The 14788-nt window shown below is 42.1% G+C and overlaps 1 long non-coding RNA gene across 1 annotated transcript; it reads right to left on the bottom strand.

Annotated features, from left to right (window-relative positions):
- Positions 1 to 7247: 7247 nt before the first annotated feature.
- LOC108446765 lies at positions 7248 to 14782 on the bottom strand. The gene is made up of 2 exons (XR_001862065.1): positions 13249 to 14782; positions 7248 to 9616 (listed from the first exon to the last, which is right to left on the bottom strand). It is a non-coding gene; the product is annotated as an uncharacterized LOC108446765 (long non-coding RNA).
- Positions 14783 to 14788: the final 6 nt, after the last annotated feature.

The raw sequence follows: 14788 nt of genomic DNA, 5'->3' as shown, positions 1-14788 counted from the left end.
TGAGATAAAACCTTCATGATCGATGCAGCATCAGCCCTTCCTCTGACTGTAGTTACCCTCATTGGAATTTCTGATCACACACAAATCCATCTCCTCTACTGAGATTTTCCAGCCCAGCAGATGGGAAATTCTATTGAATAGCACTAAGTACTCTTACAAAAGAGACAAACCCAACTGAAATCTGACTTTTTGGACTTTTAGCCTTTAAAAGACAGCGAGGAATTTGGAGGATATTTTGCCTACATAACTTCTGGGAGCTTTTTTGCTTTTCATCAGCAACATGCACAATCTGGCACAACATGATAAAATGGTGAGGGAGTCCACCAGGAAATCATTTCAGTGCTTCTACTGAGTGTTGCAAACTGCTTTAGTGGCTGGAAAGAAACTTGTTTCATTGAAAGGACCTTTCTGTTTCCATGAATTTCTATGCAGCTGCCAGCTCGCTTTGCTGGGCTCCATGTGTCCACAGGGATGTGCCCACACAAAGTCAGGGGAGGAACCATGCCCTGGAAAAGCAATCAGAAGAATTCTTTCCCAACCATAGGTGGTTATTTTTTCCCAAATAAACAAAAAAGAGGCAATGCATTATTTTTGTGGTCCTCTTGTTAAAGGCTATTCTTGTGATTTTTCAGTTCAGATTTGCCTGAACAAAATATTCAAAATAAAACACATTATCCATAATCCCTTCTGGCCTAATTCCATTCTGAGTTTACTGATGATGCAAGCTGACATTCCCAGTAACTAAGTTTAGGCTCCAAACATGCATGTTGCATGCAGCTTGATCAGTGTTCTCTGCAGACACGGATCTGCCGTGACTCGGAGGGATGGAATCTGCTCGCTCTGAGATGAGCAGCGGCTTCCAGCACGCCGGAGCAAAGCAGATCCTCTGTGGCAGCACCCCCAGGCCATGGGGCACATCTCTGTGTGCAGCTTGTCCCCAGGCCATGGAGCAGATCCATGTGTCCAGCCTTGTCCCCATGCCTTGGCTCTGCAGGTGCCTGTGCTGGCCCAGCCCTTCTCTTTAACTACTAAAAACACGCAGCTGCTGCAGAGATAAATCCCATAGGATGGGAAAGGGTGGAAAAGCTGATGCAGAAATATTGGCCCAAATACAACCTGCACCTGAGGTGGGAGGGAACAATTTTCACCTGGATTTAATTTTAGGCTGGAAAACAGGGGTTTTTTATGTCTGATCATTGCACATCAGCACAATGCAAACCCCTAAAGAGAGGCAAAAAAATTAGATCCAAAACATTGTTCCCCGTTTAATTTCCCACCCCAGCTGGTTTGAGCAGAAACCCCCATCCTCTTTCTCACCACCTTTACTGGGGGATGTTTCCCAGCATTTCTGCAGAGCCACCATGGCCTCGGTGTCACCAGTCCCTGCTTGCGTGTCTCCATCCCTGCTCCCCACTGCTGTTCTCCAGCCCTTTGGCAGCACTCAGGACCATGGGATTTCTGCATCTGGCTCCTGGGGACCAGTGTGTCCCCTTTAGGGAAAATGGGACTAATTCCCAGCTTTCACGTTATGCTTTCCATATACTAATTGGTGCTTTTTTGTGTTAATAGATAAGGAGAGGGAGACGTGCAAAAACTACAGAATTTCCCCACCTAGTTGGTGCAGACTGAGACCTGGAGCTCCAAAATTCCAGTAAGTCACCCCAGAGGCCAAGCTGCTCTGCTGTCTTTTGTTTTCCTTCTTGCAAAACATCTTTATTCCTATTTGCAGACTAAAAGTGACGAGCTATTGACAGCAAAAAAGCCAGTGGCTGGAATAGTAAATAAATCTTGCCTGTTTTTTTTGTGAGAAACTCGAGCTGACACGTCTCTCATTACTCCGTGTTGTTTCCTGTATAATTTATGACTCTCCATTGCATGTGTTTGGAGTTGTAAATGTGATCTGCAGCTGCATCTGACATCAGGCATGCAAAGGACAGCTCCCAATAATGCTGTTAGTCGTTTGTGGGCAGAGTTACAGTAAATAACAAAAATTGTGAAGTACGTAGAGCCATAATAAACGTGACAGTGGCTGAGGTTGCTTCTGCTGAGGATGCTGAGCCTGCTGGCAATGAAGGGAAGGAGCTGCATCAAGGACAGGGCCCACAGGTTCTTTGCAGACTCCTCCCTTCTTGTTGCTGAGGTAAAACACCACAAGAAATGTGTTTTGATACTTCTGTTACAATAAATTCTAAGAGCTCTGTCTGGATAAAAGAATACCTGGTCTTCATTCCATTAAGGCAGCTCCAGGCAATCCAAGCCAGCTGATCCAATGGAATATGGATGTATCTCATGCACTGCTAAATACAAACACAATGTCCCCATCCTCGGCAATTTTTCACCACATTCCAAGACTGGTCTCAGCATCATCCCTCTCTGCTTAAAGCCAAAGAGGAGCACTAAAGAACAGCCTGATTTTTTCTGCTAGGGTGCACTTGTGGATGGAATTCTGTGGGGTACGAGCCACTGCAAGTTTCTGAAACCACTGTAGAAACAGCTTTTGTTATTTCCCTTCTTGAGCTGCTGAGTGTGATCAATTTTCACTCTTAAACCAGAACTAAAACTCTGCTTTTTAATTTCAGCAAACCACTGGAGGTAAATTCTGCTTTAAATTACACTCACCTGAACCTATAGAAACTCAAGGGCTGATCTTGCAGTTTCTGATATTAGGAAGAAATTCTTTATTCAGAGGGTGGTGAGGCCCTAACACAGGTTTCCTAGGAAATGTGCTGGGTATCAGCTGCATGGCTCCACAGTTTGGGACTTCCTGAATATTGGGGTTTTCTTTCCTCATTACAAGGTGCCACAAAGTTAAGAATTGGAAACCAGCCCAAAACACAAGCAACTGGAAAGTTTCAGGATCAAACATCAATTAATCTCCAGAAGTTCATCTCCCTGTTTGGGCTCTCTCCAGCCAGCTCACCACAGCACTGGACAACTTGGGAAACACAAGAGAATCTTAAGTTTTTCTCGTGCTCTGATTAAGCTGTGAAAAGAAACAGGCGAATGTAAAGAGATCCACCCACTCCAGGCACATTAATTACAGGCACTGAAAGTCAGCCAATAACGAAGGTAAGACAGAAATTCAGTGCTTTAACACCTTAACAATGCCCGTTGTTCTCTCGTTTACCCACAGCTGCAGGTGTGTACAGCACAGCCTTTGTCTTCCCAGGGGCTAATTTGAGCATTCTGAGCCTGTGACATTGCCAGCAAGAATTCCTTTATCCGTGAATATCGTGCTGCCAGCCCTGTCCTAGGCACACACACAGTTTCAGCCTCTCTGCACATTTTTTGGTTCATGCACAAATAAACAGATGAAAACCTGTTTGTTTGCCCTCCTTCAAGGACCATTGGGTTATTCAGGACAAGAGTTGTGGCACCAAAGCTAAAATAAATATAAATTAGGCCATTGAGACTATTCTCCTCATATTGCAGTGACATTTTCCTGTGGAAAAAAAAATAGGATGGGTAAAAGGGTCAAACTTCAGAAAAAACATCTTACTTCTGGTGTTAACCAGTCAAGGACCTGCCCATACACAGCTGAATGCTACAGTGCCAACTAAAGACACACATTTGGCCTCTTTCCCCATTCTCTCCACAATTAGTCATTCAATTTTGCAGTTACTTCATTAATTTGATTATACATAGCACAACTTTTGGGTGTAGTATTGCCTGTCACTGAAAATAAAAAGGAATTGCAATTTTTCTTTGGGTTCTCCTATTCTCAGTTATTCATCTGCTAAAAATATTACTTGGTGGCAGCAACAAAGATCATGAACTCAGCCATCATTTGCATTTGGATTAATGTAATACCAGAAGTGAGAAAATTATTGGATATTAATTCCAAAGGATTAGGCATTCCCAAGCCCCTGTTGATTACACCCACATTTCTGGCAGTGGAAACTCAGGTTTTTTAAATTTTAAACCCTTTGCCACTGCTACTTTAATATTCTTCCATTCAATACTTCATTCCTTTGTTTATACTTAATATCAGAGAATCCCACACTGTTTGGGTTGGAGGGACCTTAAAGCTCATCCCGTTCCACCCCCTGCCATGGGCAGGGACACCTTCCACTATCCCAGGTTGCTCCAAGCCCCTTCCAACCTGGCCTTGGACACTTCCAGGGATACATCTTTTGTTTGTCCCTTAAAACAGTCGATTACTGAAGTTTAATATATTATTAAGAACTAAGATATTCTTTTAGATTTAAAAAATGATAATCTTCATGTGCCTGAGTGGGTTTTTTTTTTTCACAGTACCATTTTTCCCCTACAGACAAAACTGACACAAACCAAAGCGCATAAAAGTTTGGTAATAAAAGAGAAAAAAAAAAAAAAGAATTGCACTTTCTATGAGTAGAAAGGTTTGTTAAAATCATATTTTCTTCTAAATTAGTATTATTTTCAGAAAGCTTCTCTAAGCTTCAAAAGGGAATTTTCTTCAGATGAAAAATGTGGGGCTTTTCTTAAGATGAAAACAATTTTGAAAAGGTTTTTGTTTGAAGTAACATTCAAGGAGTCACATTTTTTTCAGCTACCAAATAATCATCATAAAAGTCAGCCTGAGGATTTTGTTTTCCAATTAAAAGCAGACATTTTCTGTGGAGATTCTCATGGAGAATTTTTGAAGATGAAAATTCTTCAGCAACTTAATCACAGCCTTAAGTGTTCAGAACTTAATCCTGACACATCTCTATCCAGATTTGTCAGTGATTTATTACCATAGTGCAGTATTTTGATATGTTAATTGTTATTTGGATATTAATAATGTAATCTCTTGTTTGTTTAGTTTTTACTTAATTCCTAAAATCCCTTCCTATGAAAAGAAATGCCAGTAACAAACTTTCCCCCTTTTTTGGTACCTATGCAAAGTTCCATTAAATAGAGGATCTGGACATTTCATAACACACATTCTACTCATAATATTTTTATGAGAAAAGAAATTTTCACTGTCTTCCCCATGGAGACAGGAAAATGGGAACAGAAGTTTAATTCCAGTTAAACTCTAATTAATTTGAAGATGTTTAGATACAACACAATGCCCCACAGTTCCAGGTAGGATTAGTGGGTGGGAGAGGCTTCTCTCTGGGAATGTTTTGCTCTCCTTGAGACACAAACCTCTTAAGATCACTTTCCTTTCCTATTTTCTGCTTTGGGAACAAACTGTATCTCAGTAAAGTTGGATGAGTCTGCACCAAAATGATTTACAGAGGGAAGAGGAGGAAAATATTTTGTCAGAGGAAAAATTAGGAGTTGTGTCTTATACTCCAGACAAAGCCTTGGTGGTCAATACTTGCTTATCTATTAATAAAATGTGTTATATAGAGCTTTATCCTTATTATTACTTTGAAATATCTTTATTTGGTTTAAGCAGGATTTGGTAAAGGGAGATTTCCTCAGGGATTTTTTTTCCAGCACACAAGTACAGGAGCAGCTTTTAGTGTAGGTCTTTTTAGTGGGTGTAGAAGCTCGTGCAGAGGTTGAACAGGAGCCTGAAAACCTCTTGTGAATTTACAGCCTGTCCAGGGGCCTGGGGACACTGGTGCCACCAAAGGCCATACCACAGCAGTGACTTCTTTGCATTCCCATGGGTGAAAGGGAGAAAAATGCCTCCTACAGAGTGAAGCAGCCCAAGAACTTTGCTGGGTGAAGCCAGCTCACACGAGCTGAGAAGCTGGGCAGATTCATCTTAATTATTTAAAGAAATTCTAATGGCTGTTTAGAAAGCTCCAGCAGCAGGTACCAAACATCTCGAGTCCCCTCAGCAGCACAGGGACAGCAGCACTGCTGTGCTGGGAGCAGTGGAGCTCCAAGGATTTACAGCAAGCACCTACAGGCTTTGGATCAGGGCATTTCTTTGGTTGTCCATGTCTAGCATCCACTTGGTTTGTAACTCCGATCCTAAAATCCACTGTTCCTTTCCCAAATATAAAGTGGCATGGCCAAATTCAACTTTCCAGAGGCAGGGTGGGTTTGTTGTTTCTTTAGAGCAGCAGTGCTGGGAGCCCAGGTTCATTTTAGATGAAATTCATCCTGCGAGGAAGAGATTGCTGCAGAGTACGAGGAGATTTGCGGAGCTCATCACTCCTCTGCTGGCTTCAGCCTGTGGGTTGCTTGTGTGAATGGCTGCTCCCCAGAGCACACAGACATCCAGGCATCTTCTTTAACAGTGACAGCAGAAAAACTTCTTTCCCCAAGTCTCCAGACTCTCAGCAAAGCAACAGCTCTCTGAGCTTTGTGAGTCACTCTGCTCAAAGTCTGATGCTTCTTGCTCAAAAGACAAATCAGCCATTGGAGGATGATTTTCCTGTGCGTGCCCCACAGACACTGCCACTCAAGTGCTTAGTCTGACATTAGGCCTGCATGAGTTAATTAAAAAATAATCTTTTTTTTTTGCTCCTCTTCTGGTTGTCTCCATTCAGGCAAATATGCTGAAATCACAAAACCAGCAAAGGGATTGCTTTAACTAGAAGATAGGGTATGAATTCAGCATATTTTCTGCATAGAAATATGACATTTTTATGGAAATGACCCATTTTCTTGAACAGGCAGCTATACATCACAGAAGTTTCACTGTAACATTTATGCAAAAGAGACTGGAAAGCACTTTCCCATAACGTGCTGATTTCCCCCAGATGAAATAATAACGCAAAGCACAATCCAGAAACTCAGGAGAAACATTTCACTCAGTGTCATGTGTTCTGGGTGTTTGTTTTGATTTCCATGATGATTTTATGTTTGTTTGCCTATCTTCTCCCCTAAAGGAAGCGAAGGACTTAGGGAGGAATAATCCATTCTCCCTTTTTTCTTTCCTAATCACATCCCAGCTTCCAAACTATGGCAGAAGAGCAGCAGGACATTTCCACCCTGCTCCAGGGACCAGGACAGCCTGGGAATGGTCAGGGTGGAGGCGCAGGGAGGTTTTTCTGAAGCACTGGACACAGGCTCTGCCACAGGGAGCCAAAATCCCCGTGACAAATCCACGCTACCGTGACCTCCATTTCTGGGAATATTTGCACAATGGATGTGGCAATTCAGCAATCAGCCACCACTCCGGGCACACAGCTTAAGGAATGCTGAGGGATCATTACTTTGCAGCTTTTCCTTTCAAATGCAGCGTGTTATGGGCTGTTATTCCAGGGGCTCTGCTCGGGGCCAAACTCAGAGTAAGGATTAGCGACACAAAATCAAAACCAATGCCCAACACAACCACAGGAAGGTGTTATAGTCATAGAATACATAACTAGCAATCATTTTTAGGCTGCTTTTATTACAAAATTACAATTTTAATTAATAGTTGCACAACTACAAGATTGTTTTTATGCCAGTGCTGAATGAAATGCTCTGACCTCATTCAACCCCACCGAAGTCAAGTGCAAAATTCACCCTGATATGAATGAGAAATTCTTTGAGCTTATCATGAATTAAGGTATAGCTTGTTCTGATAATGAATTGAAATTATTTAAAATCAATTAGAACATAAAAGACACATCCCAAACTAGATGTTCACTGAGCTCAGATTCTTGATTTACAGCCCAACATCCTGACCCTAAATGGAAATCCATACATCACTGAGGCAACATAATCAGACTTCAGATAACTTACTTTAGAGCAGGAAATTCATCTTTTTTTCCCCTGTTCAAGCCAATAGCTGGGAAATTAACAGCAACTAGAGTAATTATCAGTGCAGATATTTCACCTTCAAAACTCTGAGCGCATAACAGAGGCTTCCAGTGCACAGTCAACAACCCTTTCCTTTGCCTGTAAAACCAGCCCTGAGTCATTTTGGCCACCACTTTATCTCACAAATGTGGAACAGCTCTGGAGCAACCCATGATTTACTGGAAGTCCTCTGGAAGAGTAAAAACCTTCCAGGCTTGCACTCAGCCACTAAGCACCACTCCTTTCTAAACAGAAAATTGAAGACATTTGTGCAATATGACATTAATGGAAGCAGCTTTTTTTTTTTTTGGGGGGGGGGGGGTGTTACAGAAAAGGACACGCTGTGGAAATGTGATTTTCCATAGTTGCATGACTATTTATATAGAGAAATATAAATTCATATAAATGTATACATTTCTATAGATACATGTATTGTACACTGTAGGCATATACATACATACATATATACACAGGGTGTTATATACACATCCAGATTTGTATATACATATATATAAATATATATATACACACAAATGCACACACAGCTTGCTTTGGAGTGAGCTAGAGTTATAAATTCTCCCTCCCCCACAGAGACAAGATGATCTGAGCTGCCTCTGCTCAACACCCCACGGTTGCCTCTCCAGCCCGAATTAAATATAATCCTCATTATTCTGCCTCTCTGGTGCCTGAGAAACTTGGCAACCTCTGTGGGTGACTCGAGATGCAGCAATTCCTCCTGCCTTGCCTCTCCTAACCTATTCTAGGAGATGCAATATGCTGCTAAGATTAAGTGTCCAAAATGCTAATATGTCTGAGAAGTGCCTCCACTGACCTACATCGGGAATGTAGGTCGGAAAGGAGCTATTTTTAATCAAAATGCCCGTATTTTAATTACAGTCCAAAGCAAGCCACATTCCTGAATCTCCCAGAAGTTTGCAAGGATTGAATTTTACACTTCAATAGTGTAATTATAGGTACATACTTAGATACACACACAGTATATTCTGCACATACTCAGCGTTTCCGTGACACACGAGGCACTCACTCCTGCTTGGAGCTGACAGCAACTAATTTTAGGAACATCTCCTCCTTATCCCTGAAGCGTACCTGTTAGAGATCCTTCTTATCAGGGCTTTGTGCTCTGAAGGCTTGGACAGACTCTGGTTGGCTCGGAGGGGCTGGCAAAGGCCTGTGACACCACCACGGCCAACCTGGCGAGGCTGCCAGCAAGCTGAGGGCACTCCAGGCAGGGCAGAGGGAAGTCTTGAGGTGCAATACACCACTCTACAGAAAAACCCAACAGAGAGAACCGTGTTTTCAGCTGGTCTCCACGCCAGGCACAAGCAGAGGGGTCAGGGTGTGTCCTCAGCCCAAGGAGGACCTGTGCATGCAGACAGGAAAAAAGCAATTCTGGGAATGCCAGCGACCTGCAGGCTGTTGAGAGCTTGGGCCAAAAGCAGGAAAAATAGGGTCTGGGTTCTATTTGTTACCTGCTCTAAAACAAGGGTTTTCAACAAGAATTTCATGTAGTTATTGGCTGTCTCTAAGCCAGCGAGAGGCACTTCACTTTCAGGTGCTGTTCTCACTGTCAGCCTTGGCAAAACTCCCACTTGTCACAGCTTAACAATTGCCATTCTTTCCATCAGCCTCCCTGGCTGTAGTCACAGCCCCCCACTGCCAACAGGAGGAATACACATATATATTTTCTGTATAAATTAGATCCATCCACAATTCTTTGTTGGTTTAAAACTGAAAGGGAGAATTAAGCACGGACTGAACAAAAAATCTTTGCCTTAATCAGTGCCTTTACTCCTTGTCAGGACCCCTCAGGGCTGTGACATGCCCTTCCTTTGAAGAAAACACTGACATCAACTGGATCTAAAAAAGACTTTTACTTGCCATATTTCTTTGCTTGCCAATACTATCCACTTTCCAAAGCAGCCAGGTTTTTGGGTCACTGCAAGAAAACATAACAGAAGTGATGCCACAGGAAATGTCTCTCTGATTAAGAAGAATGCATTTAGCTACAATCTATTCCAGCAGTGCTTTGAGGACAATGGATCAGTCCTGCCCTTTCATGGCAGTTTAACAGCACCAGAGAAACCTGGATGTGTTCCCTAAAAAAGGCAGACAACTGGCCAGCATCCATTACCAATGCCTAATTTTTGTAAAGCTCATTTTTCACCAAAACACTAAACATGAGTTTTCTAAGTGCTTCCTGTGCACGCTGGGCCAGTACCTCCAGTGGTGCAGGAGGACTGGATTTCTCAGGTGGAGAAGATTAGCTGGTCCCATCCAACCCTGAAATCTCACTAATGGGAATTTCTAGCATCTCCCTTTGAGTCAGACCATGCTGGGCACTCTCAGGACACAGCAGAGTGAACACATTTCAGCTCTGAGTGGCAATTCCTGTGCTCTTTGGAGCAGAGCTCCTTCACTTCCCAAAGAAGCACAAGAATTAAAATTTAAGTCCTATTAAAAGCACAGTTTGATTACAATTTTCACACTGCATTTCTTCCCTCTCTCTGGTCATACTCCTGATAAAATCAAACCAAACAATCCCAGAACAAAAGAAAACCCCAAACCATTAATTAACTTTGATTTGCAAAGCCAAAGCCTCCAAAGTTCAATGACAAACTTTGGTACAAGGGTTATTCAGATAATGGATATCTTATATATATATTTATACACATAAAATGACTTAGAGACCAAGTATAAAACCAAAAATTTATGTATCTTTCTAGAAAACTCAGTTTAGGACAGTTACTGTCGTGACTGACCTAGTTTTAAACAAGTAGAGCCTGAAAAATGATCAGCAAATACATTCCTGTAATTCTTTAATGTGTAAGCCAGCTACTGTCTGTGGAAAAGCAACAGAAAACAAGAAAAAAATGCATAAAAGCCCCATAAGCAGTATATTAATGCCACTGTAACATCTGGGGAGAGTCATTAACTTCAGATAGGATGGTTCCTGTTGGATAAAGACTCCCAAACTTTTCTTCAGCTTTTTTTTGGTTGGTTGGTGGTTTTTTTTTAGAGTAACTGTTACAAGAGTCCCTCCTCAGGAATGGTGCCAGGTGCCACCAGCACCAGCAGGGATGGCAGTGCCGCCAGAAGCAACAGCACAAATGAAGTCTTTCCCATTCCAATGGTGACTTATCACAATTCAGGAAATTCTGCTTGGAATCATTCAAGGCTGATTGCAAAATCTCATCACTGCAGAGAACCTCGCTCCCTGGCACCATGCTCCAAGGACAAGCCAAATTGCTGTGCCACATGCCATGGGCAGGATATTCCTCCACAGGCAGTGACATTTGTTGGAATTCCCAAGTACAGAGAGAGCCAGTCCTTGGCTAACCTGAACTATCTCTTCAGGATGCATGGAATATGTAGGATATTCTTGAGAGATTTAGAAAATTCTAGTGGAAAAATAAAGACGTTAGGAAAAGTAAATGGACATTAAAGATTCAGGATAGGACATAGGACTTGGTCATGAATATTTTATATTGTGCTCTGCTCTTTGTTGGTATCTGTTCTTTTTGAGGCATCCAACAGCTGAGTGTTGCATGTCCATACCTCTAAATAATGCCCAGAAATAACCCCACACTTCAGATTATTGTCCTTAACATTCAGAAATATCAGGATTGATGCACCATCCACCCTACAGAGACCACCCAGCATGAATGTGGGAAGAGAGTTCCTATAGCTCTGCTCTTTGAGCCTTTTCCTCTCATTTTCCCATAAAAAGGAACCATTCTGAAATCCATCACAATATCAACCAGTTGAAATGCCACCACAGGGAAGTGTTTCCAAACACTTTCACAGGAATCAAAAATAACCTACAAGTGTCACGCCAGCACTCCTGGGGAACTCTGTGTGCAGCAAAGTCAATGCTTTCATAGAAACCCCCCAAACTGCCCCAACAACCTGAACAAAAATGAGATAATGACAGAATTTTACAACTGGGAAACCATAAGGCTCAAGGAAAAGACATTTTAAAGAAGTTGTATGAAGCACAGTTGTCAGTGCCTGTCAATCATAGGATCACAGGATGGCCTGGGTGGAAGGGACCTTCAAATTCTTGGTCTCAAAGAAAAAGATAATACTAATTTCCAAATACTTTGCAATTGTTACATTAATAATATTCTTGGTCACTAATGACATTAGATCTAAACTAATTTGCCTTGATGCAAATGTTCTTATTTTAAAATCCAAAGCCTTAAAGAATGTTTGGTTAATTTGTGAGTGAGGTCAATCATAAAAATTACTGAATTTGTGGCAAACCCATTATCTCTGTACCATCACTCATTTTATTCTGAAACAGTCCCATGGAGTACTTGTCTCAAAATACTTGAATCCACTTAATAGATGTAATTTTCTGAGATCAGATTTTGCTCTTCATTCAAGTCTGTTGACTAAAACTGAGCATAATGTGGTGTTTCAACACTGGCTTTCAAGGGTGCAGAATTGGGCCTCCAGTCCATTCCCACTCAAGGGCTTGTTCCAAGCACATTCCAATTCTTCCACTGCCCAATCAAACCAGAAATATTTCCAGAACTGGAAAAAAAAAGATGTATTTCCATTCACACCAGAATTAAAAAATAGGAATTTTTGCACAAAGAGCTGTTGTGAGCTCCATCCTGGGTGGATCTGCATTTCTTCCATGGAGAACAACTGTGTTGTACTGTGTTACCCACACATAAATACATACATACATAAATTCACTGAGAAACTCCGCTACGGATTGAAAACCAAGCCTTGGAAAAGCTCAGAAAATAGGAATATGCAGCACACAGCAGCCTGATTTCCGAGTGTCCATAAATCCACATTGTAAAAGCATTTGGAAGAAGAGCAATCCTGGAACAAGCTCACACCGGAGTGGCTGGAGCGCTGCCAGAAGTCACACCCCGTGGTTGAGTAATGTCCAGAGCAATGAACTCCCACACTTAAGGCCAAATTCTGCACACTTTTCTTCACATGAGCATTTCTCTTAAACCTAAACCCAAACCATCACATCTTTTTTTGTGTGAAGTGGGTACTTGAAGCAAGTGGAAGCAGCACAGAGCTCATCAAGTGCTGCTGGCACACCTGAGCGCTTCAGGAATGCAGCCTCACATTTTGGAGAGACCTTTCTCTCCTGGTTCTCTCAAAGTTCACAGAGAGAACACAAGTTGGACAAAACCACACATTTCTAGCTTAAAACCAAATCAGCTGTGTTGCCACACTCAAAGGTGGTTTTGCCTGGAAAGGTCTCTGACAAAATCTTGAGCTGCCACAGCTTAACTCATGTTCTCTGAATCTCCTAAGGAATGAGATTCTCACTCTCCAATAACCATCTAAGCAGAGCAGCAGGCAACAGGCTTTCCAAAATTCAGATTATTCATAACAACATTTAACATCTTTCTGTTGCTGTTGATACACTCAAGAACTCCATGAAGCCATTTCCAAACAAATCCTTGAACCCAGGGTACAATGTGATGGTGACATCAATGACAACATCCAGGAAATACAAAAAGCACCAAGAATTGAGCACCAGGATCATCCTTTACATTTCCCTGTGTGCAGTTGTTGGCTGGGACTGGGGCTTACCTGGCCTTGCTGTTCTTTTCCACCTGTAGGAAGAATTTCAATGATCAGTGAGGGAATAAACCAAACACTTGCTGAAGGCTTTACTACAGCACTCCACAGCTCAAGCTGATACCAGGTACTTGTATAACAATGAAATGAGCTAAAAATATATTTATTTCAAATAGCACCCCATCAAACAGCTCTAGTAAAGCTGCAGATCATTTGATTTTATTTGATTCCTTCCCAGTAGCATTAATGCTACCAATGTTACTGCTGATAAAAACAGAATTATCATTAATACTCCCAATTATTTAGGAGGAATCCAGGTTGGAGTATGCAAAGAGTCACCCACTGTAGGTCAGAGATGATGGAACCACTTCTGTTTCCTGCAGTGGAGGAATGCTGCCTCCCACTCAGCCTCAGCTCAACACAATGAAAAAGCAAAATAAGTCATCAAAACACCCTTTAGACATCACACTTAGACATTGTCAACACTTCCAGAGCAAATCATCCCCAAATCATCTCAGTACACAAGGGAAAGGAAGTTTCCTACGCAAGGAAAGAAAAATAACTCAACATAAGCCAAAAATTATCTCTTTTAATACAAAATTCCATTCTCATAGAACAAATTTATTTCCACTGAATAAATAGATCTGCTCACCATCCACGGGTGAGATTACTGCCTATAGTCAGGATGAAATTCTCTTGCCTTTCTGCAGTTTAATTAAAATATAAACATTATTTGCAGCCAGCTTTACTCTATTTGGATACAAGTATGAACACTTGGGGCTTTGAGGACATTGCAAAATGTATACAGCACCACTCTCACTGGGCGTTGTACTTTAACCTGATTTATACAACTCCACGCATCACTTGCATGTAGGCTTATCAATGTAATTATTACAATTATGATAAGAAGGATCTGGCCTTTGCACTTGCATGTTCAATACTCTTGGCACGTGCATGCTCTTCCACTATCCATTAAAAACCCAGCAAAACAAACAAATGAGCAAACCCCAATGGGTCAGAGCTGAAGGCAGCAGTGAGAAAACACAATCTCAACTGAACAGAGGAAATTCTAACGTGTAATATTTTTACTGATGGCATGGAGCATGATGCCAGATTTACAGACGTTCGGAGCTGTCCCTCCATCTCCAGACACACACAGCTGCTACCAAGGCTCGGGAAATGACTCCCCAAGACAGATGGACCCGAGAAAGCTCACCATGAGCATCCTGGCTGGAGCTGCAAATAGCGACATGGGGGGAAAACAAGTATTTATGGGTTTATCTCTGTTAAAACACATTGTGCGGGATGAAACCGAGCTGTTCCCCAAGGAAAGAGGGCAGGTGGGTGACCTCGGGAATGTGACCCTTCGCCGGGAGGGGACAGACCCCGGTCCCCTCGGGACAGCCCGAGCAGCACGTTTGGAGCTCCGTGGGGGAATAACCTCAATTCACCTGGATAAAGCACCCTGACCTCTGTTCAGACAGATGACATTGATGGACACATTGGGTATTTCTAGATAAACCCCACTCTGAAGGACCTCAGGGGAGCGCCT

The sequence above is a fragment of the Corvus brachyrhynchos genome, unplaced genomic scaffold (genome assembly GCF_000691975.1).
Source record: "Corvus brachyrhynchos isolate BGI_N302 unplaced genomic scaffold, ASM69197v1 scaffold544, whole genome shotgun sequence".
Classification (NCBI taxonomy): domain Eukaryota; kingdom Metazoa; phylum Chordata; class Aves; order Passeriformes; family Corvidae; genus Corvus; species Corvus brachyrhynchos.
The sequence above is the reverse complement of the archived record's forward strand: the minus strand, read 5'-3'. Positions and strand labels throughout refer to the sequence as shown.